The sequence below is a fragment of the Dama dama genome, chromosome 23, assembly GCF_033118175.1.
Source record: "Dama dama isolate Ldn47 chromosome 23, ASM3311817v1, whole genome shotgun sequence".
NCBI classification, from domain to species: Eukaryota; Metazoa; Chordata; class Mammalia; order Artiodactyla; family Cervidae; genus Dama; species Dama dama.
Genome location: NC_083703.1, coordinates 50,037,333 through 50,050,372, shown reverse-complemented (window position 1 = coordinate 50,050,372; position 13,040 = coordinate 50,037,333).

The following is a 13,040-nucleotide window of genomic DNA, read 5'->3' as shown; positions in this document are numbered from 1 at the left end:
GAACCAGTCTGTTGTTCAAAGGTTTGGTTCTAACTGTTGCTTCTTGACTTGCACACAGGTTTCTCAGGGGGCAGGTGAGATGGTCTGGTATTCCCATTTCTTTCAGAATTTTCCATAGTTTGCTGTGATCACACAGTCAAAGGTTATAGCATAGTCAATGAAACAGATTTTTCTCTGAAATCCCCTTGTTTTTTTCTATGATCCAACAGATGATGGCAATTTGATCTCTGGTTCCTCTGTCTTTTCTAAATCCAGCTTGAACATCTAGAAGTTCTCAGTTCATGCAATGTTGAAAACTATCTCAGAGGATTTGAGCAGGACCTTGCTAGCATGTGAAATGAGTGTGACTATGCAATAGTTTGAATATTCTTTGGAATTGCCTTTTTTTGGGATTGGAATGAAAACTAACCTTTTCCAGTTCTGTGGCCACTGATAAGTTTTCCTAATTTGTTAGTGTATTGAATGCAACACTTTAACAGCATCATCTTTTAGGATTTGAAATAGTTAACCTGGAATTCCATCACCTCCACTTCAGTGATGCTGCCTAAGGTGCATTTGACTTCACACTCCAGGATGTCTGGCTCTAGATGAGTGATCACACCATCATGGTTACCCAGGTCATTAAGATATTTTTGTATAGTTCTTCTATGTATTCTTGTCACCTCTTCTTAATATCTTCTGCTTCTGTTAAGCCCATACCACTTAGTTTATTGTGCCCATCCTTGCATGAAATGTTCCATTGGTATCTCTAATTTTCTTGAAGAGATTTTTAGTCTTTCCCATTCTATTGTTTTCCTCTATTTCTTTGCATTGTCCACTTAGGAAGGCTTTCTTATCTCTACTTGCTATTCTTTGGAACTCTGCATTTAAATGAGTATATCTAAAACAAAATAAATGAGTATATCTTTCCTTTTCTCCTTTCCCTTTCCCTTTTTGTCTTTTCTCAGCTATTTGTAAGACCTTCTCATACAACCATTTTGCCTTTTTGCATTTCTTTTTCTTTGGGATGGTTTTGATAACTGCCTCCTACATAATGTTACAAACCTCCACCCATAGTTCTTCAGGCACTCTATCAAATCTAATCCCTTGAATCTATTTGTCACTTCCACTGTATAAGCATAAGGGATTTTAGGTCATACTTCAATGGCCTAGTTTTTTCCCCTACTTTTGTCAATTTAAGTCTGAATTTTGCAGTAAGGAGTTCATGATTTGAGCCATAGTCAGCTCCTGGTCTTGTTTTTGCTGGCTGTATAGAGCTTCTCCATCTTCAGCTGCAAATAATATAATCAATCTGACTTTGGTATTGACTACCTGGTGATGGCCATGTGTAGAGTCATCTCGTGTTGTTGGAAGATGTGTTTTCTATGACCAGTGTGTTCTTTTAGCAAAACTCTGTTAGCTTTTGCCCTGCTTCACTTTGTATTCCAAGGCCAAACTTGTCTGTTACTCCAGACTTCCTATCTCTTGACTTCCTACTGTTGTATTCCAATCCCCTTTGATGAAAGGACGTCTTTTTGTGGGTGTTAGTTCTAGAAGATCTTGTAAGTCTTCATAGAACCATTCAACTTCAGCTTCTTCAGCATTCCTGGTTGGGGCATATACTTGTATTACTGTGATATTGAGTAGTTTGTCTTGGAAACAAAATGAGATGTTACTGTCATTTTTGAGATTGCACCCAAGTACTGCATTTCAGACTCTTTTTTGACCATGATGGCTACTCCATTTCTTCTAAGGGTTTCTGGCCCGCAGTAGTAGATATAATGGTGAGCTGAATTAAATTCACCTGTTTCTCTCCATTTTGGTTCACTGACTCCTAAAATGGTGATGATGTTCACTCTTGCCATCTCCTGTTTGACCACTTCCAATTTGCCTTGATTCATGGACCTAACATTCCAGGTTCCTATGCAATGTTTTTCTTTAGAGCATCAGACTTTACTTTCAGCACCAGATATATCCAAAACTAGGTACTATTTCTACCTTGTCTTAGCCTTTTCATTCCTTCTGGACCTGTTTTTCCAGTAGCATATTGGGCAGCTACTGACCTGGGGAGTTCATCTTTCAGTGCCACATCTTTTTTGCATTTTTATACTGTTTATGGTTTTGGGTGGTAGTGGGATAACTTAGTAGCTTGGGATTAAAATATACACACTACTATGTATAAAATAGATAACCAAGGACCTACTGCTGTATAGCACAGGGAACTATATGCAATAGTATGTAATATATATGTACATATACACATATACATATATATACATGTATGTGTATAATTGAATCACTGTGCCATACTCCTGATACTTACATGATATTATTAATCAACTATACTTCAATTTAAAAATATTGTAAAAGATTCACTGGAGCCACTAGAATTAGAAAAGTCAAAGGGATACAGAAGATCCTTTTGGTACATTATTGTATACCAGTGGTTCTCAAACTTTAGCAGAGAACAGATCCACCTGCAGGAAGGGCCTGTTAAAGCACATATTGTTGTGCCACATCTATAGAGTTTTTTATTCAGTCGGTGTGGAACACAGCCTGAGAATTTGTTTCCCAGGTGCTTCTGATACTACTAGTCTGAGAAGCATATTTTAATAACCACTGATCTATTAATATCTAGGCGATTCACACTGTTGGGCTGGCTCTGTTAGCACCTTACACTATTCAGAGATCAACTTATAACACCTGCTGTTGACTTTGAGGTATTCTGCTTTTTCTTTCACCTTCTTGAATTTCATTGCTCCACCTGCAATAAATATATATATATATTCGAATAACAAACTCAAAGCTATGCCACTTCAAAGAAAATCATAGCAAAGTAGCTAAAAGTTGACTTCCTAGATGAAACCAACTTTGGATGTTTGGATGTTCTGTTTGAAAATAATTCAATCTTTGATACATTCATCTACAAATCTGGCATCAAAGTGAATTCCCAGGTTCTGTCTGATTTCTTCTTTCTAGTAAGAGATGAAATATTTGTCTGCTGTCATTCTCTGAACATGATAATTAGTATAATAATACAGTACTCCTGGTGCTTAGAATCCTTGATCATATATTGTAATCATAAACATAGGCCAGAAATTCAATGACTTAATTTAACTTTGATGGTAGACTGATAGAGAAAAACTTAACACTATCCTCAGGGTAGAAAAGAACTCTTTTGAACACATTTTAAAATCAATATGTGGTAAACACTTAAAAATGGATTCAAGTGCTGATAACTCAACCTCACATGGTGATTTGAACATTCCCTGACACACTCACCTTCATGTCTTCACACCTGCTATGTTTAGCATGTTCTCTAAGCTCATCCTTGTCATACCAAGTTCCTAAACTTTTTTGAAACCCAGATCATGTTTGCTCAAGGCATTAACCTGTAATTCCTCTGTTATCACCCATTTATTTATCAAACACATCCTACCCACTGAGACTGTGTGCTAGGAGCCAAAGATACAAGGTGAATGAAACCCAAGAAAATACCCCATGGTAAGGAAGCCTAGTGGAGGTGATGGAATTCCAGTTAAGTTACTTCAAATCCTAAAAGATGATGCTGTGAAAGTGCTGCACTCAACATGTCAGCAAATTTAGAAAACTCAGCAGTGGCCACAGGACTGGAAAAGGTCTGTTTTCATTCCAATACCAAGCAAGGATGATGCCAAAGAATGTCCAAACTACCACAGAATTGAACTCATCTCACACACTAGCAAAGTAATGCTCAAAATTCTCCAAGCCAGGCTTTAACAGTATGTGAACCATGAACTTCCAGATGTTCAAGATGGATTTATAAAAGGCAGAGGCACCAGAGACCAAATTGGCAACATTCGTTGGATCACAGAAATAGCAAGGGGGTTGCAGAAAAACATCTATTTCTGCTTAATGATTACACCAAAGCCTTTGACTGTGTGGATCACAACAAACTGTGGAAAATTCTTCAAAAGATGGGAATACCAGACCACCTTACCTGCCTCCTGAGAAATCTGTATGCAGGTCAAGAAGCAACTATTAGAACCAGACATGGAACAGACTGGTTCCAAACAGGAAAAGGAGTACATCAAGGCTATATATTGTCACCCTGTTTATTTAACTTATATGCAGAGCACATCATGGGAAATGCCAGGCTGGATAAAGCACAAGCTTGAATTAAGATTGCTGGGAGAAATATAGATAACCTCAAATATACAGATGATACCACTCTTATGGCAGAAAGTGAAAAGGAACTAAAAAGCCTCTTGATGAAAGTGAACGAGGAGAGTGAAAAAGTTGGCTTAAAACTCAGCATTCAAAAAATGGAGATCATGGCATCTGATCCCAATACGTCATGGCAAATAGATGGGGAAACAATGGAACCAGTGACACACTTTATTTTGGGGAGCTCTGAAATCACTGCAGATGGTGACTGCAGCCATGAAATTAAAAGACGCTTACTCCTTGAAAGAAAAACTATGACCAACTTAGACAGCATATTAAAAAGCAGAGACATTACTTTGCCAACAAAGGTCCACCTAGTCAAAGCTGTGGTTTTTCCAGTAGTCACGTATGGATGTGAGAGTTGGACTATAAAGAAAGCTGAGTGCCAAAGAATTGATGTTTTTGAACTGTGGTGTTGGAGAAGACTCTTAAGAGTCTCTTGGATTGCAAGGAGATCAAATCAGTTAGTACTCAAGGAAATCAGTCCTGAATATTCATTGGAAGGACTGATACTGAAGCTGAAACTTCAATACTTTGGCCACCTGATGAGAAGAACTGACTCATTGGAAAAGACCCTGATCCTGGGGAAGATTGAAGGCAGGAGAAGAAGGGGAAGACAAAGGATGACCTGGTTGGATGGCATCACTGACTCAATGGACATGAGTTTAAATAAGCTCCAGGAGTTGGTGTTGGACAGGGAAGCCAGGTGTGCTGCAGTTTATGTGGTTGCGAAGAGTTGGACATGACTGAGCGACTGAACTGAACTGAAGGGAGACAGATGTAAACATATAAAGGCAATAAAGTATCAAGTGGTTATCACAGAAGAAGAAAGACAATCAATTTTTTTTTTATTATCCTCAAAATGTCATGTGAGTGGATTCAGTCTTCCTCTAATAAAGCAATAGTTTTGTGTATTCTCAACAAATCGTCTCTTAAAAAATGTTGTAATAGTGATTTATTTATGCATTTAACATTAAAAGTGAAGCCCAAGTATTAAAAAAGCCCCTGTCATTGTAGTAAGAGCATAAAAGAAAAGGCATCAAATGGTAACAGCAACATTCCAAGAGGTTTATAAATTGAAGATATAGGCTGTCTGAATAAATTATACACACAGATACACACACAAACACATATGGAAATAATTAACATTAGATGTGGAAGACAGAGGAAAATAGATCATGGCCAGATGTTTCCTTAGACTCCCCTCTGTCATCACCAAACAACAACAACAAAGTGATTTTCCAGTATCCTAGTTGGGAAAGATTAAGAGTTTACAAGACTCACTTCAGTGATATCTGGCCACATTGATAGAGGTTTATATTTATATATATATATTTATATATATATATATATATATATATATATATATAGGAACTACATAAAAACTTTAAACCATGCAGTTACATCTTTGTCTACTATTCTTCAGTATTAAGAAATCTTGTGATAAAACACCGACATTTGTATGTACATCTCTGGTCTTTATATCGACAACAGAAGGACAAATAACAACATAATGGAGAGGAGTGAATAGAACAGTTCCATTTTTCTTGATCTGGGATACCCTCTATCTCTTGGATTGGGTCCATATCTAAACAATAATAAATCATAGAAACATTTAATTATTAATGCATACAGCTGATTTCTATTCTGTAGAACTATGCAGTTTCCAAGTTCAGAGGAAAGAAATCCTCAAAGTTATCAAAATGCATGTTCTCAAAAATCTCTACACCAATACTGATGATCTCCTAAGTCATTCAGCCACTTACTGGGCACCTAGCATGTTAGAAGCAATAAATTGACATTAAATTATTTAATGAAAGCTATTGGGTTTATAGTTTAATCTTAGTGGTTTTACTTTGTTTCAAAAACATGTAGTTTAGTTGCATATACATACATGTTTGGTTGCATACTGAAGTGAACGTGCAATGGGATTGCATGCATGCTTAGTCACTAAAGTCATGTCCAGTGTAAACATTATTGTTGAAAACCGAATAATTCCTAATTGCATGTCTACCTCAACTCAACATGAAGATATTAAGAATTACTGTGACAGCAAGATGGAATGGTCACTAATTGGCTGAGAGGAAATAGAGCAATTATAAAAATATGACTTAGTCAATAAAAATATAGTATACACTTCAAAAACTTCTCAGTCCACAAGTTCATTGCTTATCTCAAGTTTTGTTTTGCCGTATCCTCAGAGCTTAAACCAGCACCTAACAAGCTCAGTCCCCTAAACAGTTCTCAAACAGTATCATTGCTTTATTTCATTTCCTAACTCATACAACTGAACTGCATTCAGAAGAAACGCTTGAGAAAGGAAGTTTAGTCTCAGCTTTGCTATTTGTAATATTCTTACCTTACAGTCCTAGGTTACAGTCTTGAATATCACTTAATGAGTAGCTGCTTAGTGATCCCTGCTATATATCAAACTATATGTACATTCTCAGTCACTTCAGTCATATCCGATTCTTTGTGACCCTATGGGCTGTAACCCACCAGGCTCCTCTGTCCGTGGGATTCTCCAGGCAAGAATACTGGAGTGGGTTGCCGTGCCCTCCTCTAGGGGTTCTTCCCAATTCAGGGATCAAACCCAGGTCTCCTGCACTGCAGTCAGATTCTTTACTGCTGAGCCACCAGGGAAGCCCTATCACAATATAGATACATGTATAATTACTAATACTTAGAGGTAATTGGACAGTCCTGTTAAAAAAGACTATAATATTCACCTTACATATATCCTACAATCAGTCAATGGATGAATTAGATTGAAATGATGTTTTTATGATTTCAAATCCCATATCCTAGCTCTGTCCCTCCTCTGCCTACTCTTCTTTAGAATAAAATTGCTAGAGACATGAAAAACACAATGTTGCATTATTATAAGAAATAATGCAAGAACAAGAAGATGATCTCACTATTCTTTCTATAAGGGGATGATATAAGTGTCTAATTGCATGTAAGTGATAAAATATGGAGCAAGCTCTTTTCTAACTGCCTTATACCTATTTTTGTCTCCTTGAAACTTCTGAAGATTTAGAAATCAAAGTCAAATCAAGAGGATAGTATAGGATAAAAACATTGTATGAGGAAAGAGAATTATTTAAGTTGTATCAGATCTTATTTGAATCTAGTCTCTTGGGAGTGACAACGTACAGGTGGCACAAACTGAAGAAGCTGGAATGGTATGAAAAGACATGCCATTCTTAAAGACACTGATACAACTTTGATTATTAGAGTGAAAGTTTTGACCAAAACATTTCCCTTATTTTCACTATCCAAGTGTCAAATGGGTGTAAAATGGGTCACATAGAAATTTTCTCCTTCAATGAAATCATATGCTATCATCTGGATTATAATATTCTGAGTTTTATAAAAGTAAATAGGTCCTCGATTATTTCTTGTATGATTTTAATGAATAAATTAGACAAAAGCATGAGGTTTATAGTCTCAGAGACCTTTATGCATTCTTACTTTAGTTTTTTTTTTTTTTTTCCTCCACTAGATTTTTATTGATAATTCTGAAGATAAAAACAGTAATTTTCTAAAAGGACCTTAGGGGCCGAAAACCTGGTTTGTAGTAATGGCTGAGAGCTTCATCATGAAAAAAGCCAATTACTCTCTATCCACCTTCTCTTGTGACATTTCTTGCCAAGAAATCTGAGAGTATTCAGGAGATTATAATGGAGAGGAACCCTCCCATATCCTGCCAGTTTCGTCTCCTGTTCCACCTGAATGTTTTGCTCCAGGTACCAGATGCCTTGAGTTTCTTACCATGTGACATGTTCTCAATTATCCTCATGTTTTGCTCCTTGTTTCATTACCTTTGCTCCTGATTATTTCTGCTCGGCTTTTCCCATTCGCTTTCTACTACCCTTTTACCATTTGTTACTTGACCTGGGTAGCTCTAGTCCTCCACCTGAGCCCCTTATTATTTTCATTCTGCACGCTCCAGGTATAACACTTACTTGTAATGGCTCTGCCTGCCCTCCTCACAAGAACAGCAAGCTTCTTAAAATCAAAGATGATTGTGTGTCTGCTTCATACCCTTAATGCTTACAACATGCTTAGCACCTAGTACATCCTCAGAGATAGTTGCAGAGTGAAGATCTTGGAGATAATTTAAGGTTCTGTACTTCTGTGCTTTGCTTCAAAAAACATGAAGCTTCTGACCTATCCTGAGTAGCATTTTGGCACCACTTTGTTTTGCCAAGGGTATTTATTGATTTAAAGGGCAGACACTTTATTTCCAGTAAATAATTGTATGCTCATAGGAAAAAATTAAAACTTTGCCCAAATTAAAAAAAAAAAAAAAAAGATGTCATGTTAAGAAAGAAGACGTAAATAAGTAAATAAGAATTCACTTTCAATAAATTTGATTTAAATTTCATAATTATCTTAGAAGAGAAAGAAATAAAGCATAAAAATGCTTACCCAAGGTGATAAATGGAGTTTAGCACAAATAGTGAAAAGCCTGCCTCCCAATGTTAGGCCATAATCAGGCCTCATTCATCCTGTGAACTTCATATTTGTCTCAAAGAGTTTTCCTATCTCAATATCCTTTGTTCCATTTTAACTTGGAAGAGCCATGGGAGCAGTATTAGCCAGCAAACTTTAGATTGACTAAGTCTGAATCATGCAGAGACTTTGCATAGGCTGCCAAGTTCAAGCAAGGTTCCTTTTCTAGAAGAATTTTCCTTTTTCGTGGCTGAGACCACTGAGTCTTTTTCACCCACTACTGTGGGCATTTCTTTAAACAGGACCTCAACTCAACACCTCCTATCAGAGAGAAGAATCCATAGAATCTGGTAAATGAGAGGTTGCAGAGCTTGAATGGCATGCTAATGTTCCCCACAGTTGGTCTTCTCCTTTCAGAATTACACTTTAAAGGGAGTGAAGGCCCCAGGGATTTGGTCCTGTTCATTTAATTGATTCCAGCTTATTCTTCTTTTGGATCCCTACCCTATAAGAAACTCAGCCTAAAGAGCATATCTCTCTGTATAATGGATACTAGGGAAGGTTGTCATATTTGAAGGAGGTTATCAGAGGTAAGTCTATTTCATCTACTTAGGTTTGATAATTTCTTTCTTACTCAGGGTTGGCATGTAGATCCCCTCCAGGCATCTTGTATTTGAGAAAGATAGCTTGACCTATTTGGGTGCCACAGTCAGTCAGTCAATTTTAAATCTTGAAAGCACAGAATGACTCTGTTGCTAGAAATTAACCAAATCTATTGAAAATATGGCAACATAGAGTTATCTTAAAGACAAGATGCTTTCCTTCCTTGAAAAGTTGATTCTAAAGCATAAATAAACAGATTCAGAAGCAAGGATAAATTGACCACATTTGGCTTGAGTTGAAAGAAGTAGAAAAAGATGTTTTTGTTTTGTTTTATCTTTTCTTCCTTTCAGTTCAGTTCAGTTCAGTCGCTCAGTCGTGTCTAACTCTTTGCGACCCCATGAACTGCAGCACCCACGCTTCCCTGTCTGTCACCAACTCCCAGAGTTTACTCAAACTCATGTCCATTGAGTCAGTGATACCATCCAACCATCTCATCCTCTGTTGTCCCCTTCTCCTCCTGCCTTCAATCTTTCCCAGCATCAGGGTTTTTCCAGTGAGTCAGGTCTTCGCATCAGGTAGCCAAAGTATTGGAGTTTCAGCTTCAACATCAGTCCTTCCAATGAATATTCAGGACTGATTTCCTTTAGAATTGACTGGTTGGATCTCCTTGCAGTTCAAAGGACTCAAGAGTCTTCTCCAACACCACAGTTCAAAAGCATCAAATCTTTGATGCTCAGCTTTAATTATTTTATTAAATAAAATTATTTCTTTTATTTTTAATTAAATTTTTCTTTATTTTATTAAATCACCCTATAAGAAATGTGGAAACCAAAAGTGTGCTAAATCTAAATTATTTAATACTCCACCCCCACTCCACCCACCAAAAATACAACCATAAATGACAAGAGGAATAGTAAGAGTTCAAAGCTGATCTTTTTTGATGCATTGAGTTTGAAACAATAAAATAGTGTGATGAGTGGTAAATATCAGCTTGGAATATAGAGTAGCATGTTTATTTGTTAGTGTCATTTGAAACTGTTGGAACATTACATTAGTGAAAACAACTGCAGGTAAATACATTTAGATCAGATAGCATGCAATTATTTAAAATTCTCAAAAATATACAAGCAACTCCTGCAGCTCAATTCCAGAAAAATAAATGACCCAATCAAAAAATGGGCCAAAGAACTAAACAGACATTTCTCCAAAGAAGACATACAGATGGCTAACAAACACATGAAAAGATGCTCAACATCACTCATTATCAGAGAAATGCAAATCAAAACCACAAAGAGGTACCATTACACACCAGTCAGGATGGCTGCTATCCAAAAGTCTACAAGCAATAAATGCTGGAGAGGGTGTGGAGAAAAGGGAACCCTCTTACACTGTTGGTGGGAATGCAAACTAGTACAGCCACTATGGAAAACAGTGTGGAGATTTCTTAAAAAACTGGAAATAGAACTGCCATATGACCCAGCAATCCCACTGCTGGGCATACACACTGAGGAAACCAGATCTGAAAGAGACACGTGCACCCCAATGTTCATCACAGCACTGTTTATAATAGCCAGGACATGGAAGCAACCTAGATGCCCATCAGCAGATGAATGGATAAGGAAGCTGTGGTACATATACACCATGGAATATTACTCAGCCGTTAAAAAGAATTCATTTGAATCAGTCCTAATGAGATGGATGAAACTGGAGCCCCTTATACAGAGTGAAGTAAGCCAGAAAGATAAAGAACATTACAGCATACTAACACATATATATGGAATTTAGAAAGATGGCAACGATAACCCTATATGCAAAACAGAAAACGAGACACAGAAATACAGAACAGACTTTTGAACTCTGTGGGAGAAGGTGAGGGTGGGATATTTCAAAAGAACAGCATGTATACTATCTAGGGTGAAACAGATCACCAGCCCAGGTGGGATGCATGAGACAAGTGCTCGGGCCTGGTGCACTGGGAAGACCCAGAGGAATCGGGTGGAGAGGGAGGTGGGAGGGGGGATCGGGATGGGGAATACGTGTAAATCTATGGCTGATTCATATCAATGTATGACAAAACCCACTGAAATGTTGTGAAGCAATTAGCCTCCAACTAAAAAAAAAAAAAAGAAATTAAAAAAAAAAACAAAACACAACCCTGCATACTAACCATCTAAAAAAAAATAAAAATAGAAAAAATAAAATTCTAAGTTTTAGGGCCAAATTATTTCTGCTGTAACCCAGATCCTTATTAGAATCTTCACACAGCTTGACGTGTAGATGATAAAAATCTGAGCCCCCAGATCAGGTCCTGTGGAAATATCAAAGTCCCCACTGAGCAAGATTACTGTGATTTTCTAAAGGGTCTTAGATTGGTTGGTTTAGGGGGACCTCCAGAGTTAAACATCAGCCATTTTTGTGTCTGAATCTTTTAATTATTTTTTAAAGTGAGATCAGTAAATGACAAGCCCAGATAATCCATGGTGTCCATCCAAATGATATAACCAAAGACAGCTTGCCAGTTCTTACCTAGACAGCATGCTGTCTGAACCTTGTGTTCATTCCATAATGTAAAGAAGTAATTTTTCTCTTTAAATTGCTAATTGTATTAAGAGGTATGCTGTCAGAGAAAATTTAACAGGGAAAGGTAAAGGTCTCTAGGACTTGGTCTCCAAAGATACAGTCTTATATTTACAGCCTGTCTTCACCACTTTGATTAATCTCCTTCATCATCTAATAAACCACTTCTATTGAAATATTATTTATAGCAAATTTATCCACCTGGGGACTTGTCATTATGTTGTGTGAAAAATAAGGTCTTCTTTAATCCACAAGACTTTGTTCCTCAAGGACAACAGTCATTCCTTAAAGATATTTACTGGGGCTAGGACTCTTTTTCTTTCTTTTTTTTTTTAACAGATGAGAGATGATAGGCTGTAATAGTCATAATATCTGAGAAAGTTCAAACATGCTAGTCTTTCAGGTGGTAATAACTTAGCTCATGGTCTTCTAACTGGTTACTTTTAATAACAGAATTTTTCCTCCAAAGTGTAACCCTTATACATAAAGATGGTAATAGAGGGGTAAATATTTTTGAAACACAGTTGAGACCCAATGCTTTCAGCATTTGGCACCTCTCTTGTTTTCTATAGTAGCTCCTCATACTCTAAAAAAATATAGTGCTCCATGGTCAGATGGCACCACTGATTCAAAGAACATGAGTTTGAGCAAACTCTGGGAGACAGTGAAGGACAGGGAAGACTGGAGTGCTGCAATCCATGGGTCGAAAAGAGTCAGACATAACTTAGTGAATGAACAACAAAACAAAACTCAGTCATAAAGCAACAGGACTAAACTAAGGAAAACTCAGGAAAATGGTTTAAATTAATGTTTATACTTTATATTAGATCTGATAGACAGAGTGCCTGAAGAATTATGGACATAGTTTCATGACACTGTACAGGAGGCAGTAATCAAGGGCATCCCTGATGGGGGTGGGTGGGGGGGGGGGTGGGGGTGGATGCAAAAAAGCAAAATGATTGTTTGAGGAGGCCTTACAAACAGCTGTGAAAAGAAGAGAAGTGAAAGGCAAAGGAGAAGAGGAGAGATATACCCATTTGAATGCAGAGTTCCAAAGAATAGCAAGGAGAGATAATAAAGGCTTCCTCTTTGATCAATGCAAAGAAATAGAGAAAAACAGTAGACTGGGAAAAACTAGAGGTCTCTTCAAGAAAATTAGAGATATCAAGGGACTATTTCGTGCAAAGATGGGCACAATAAAGGACAGAAATGGTATG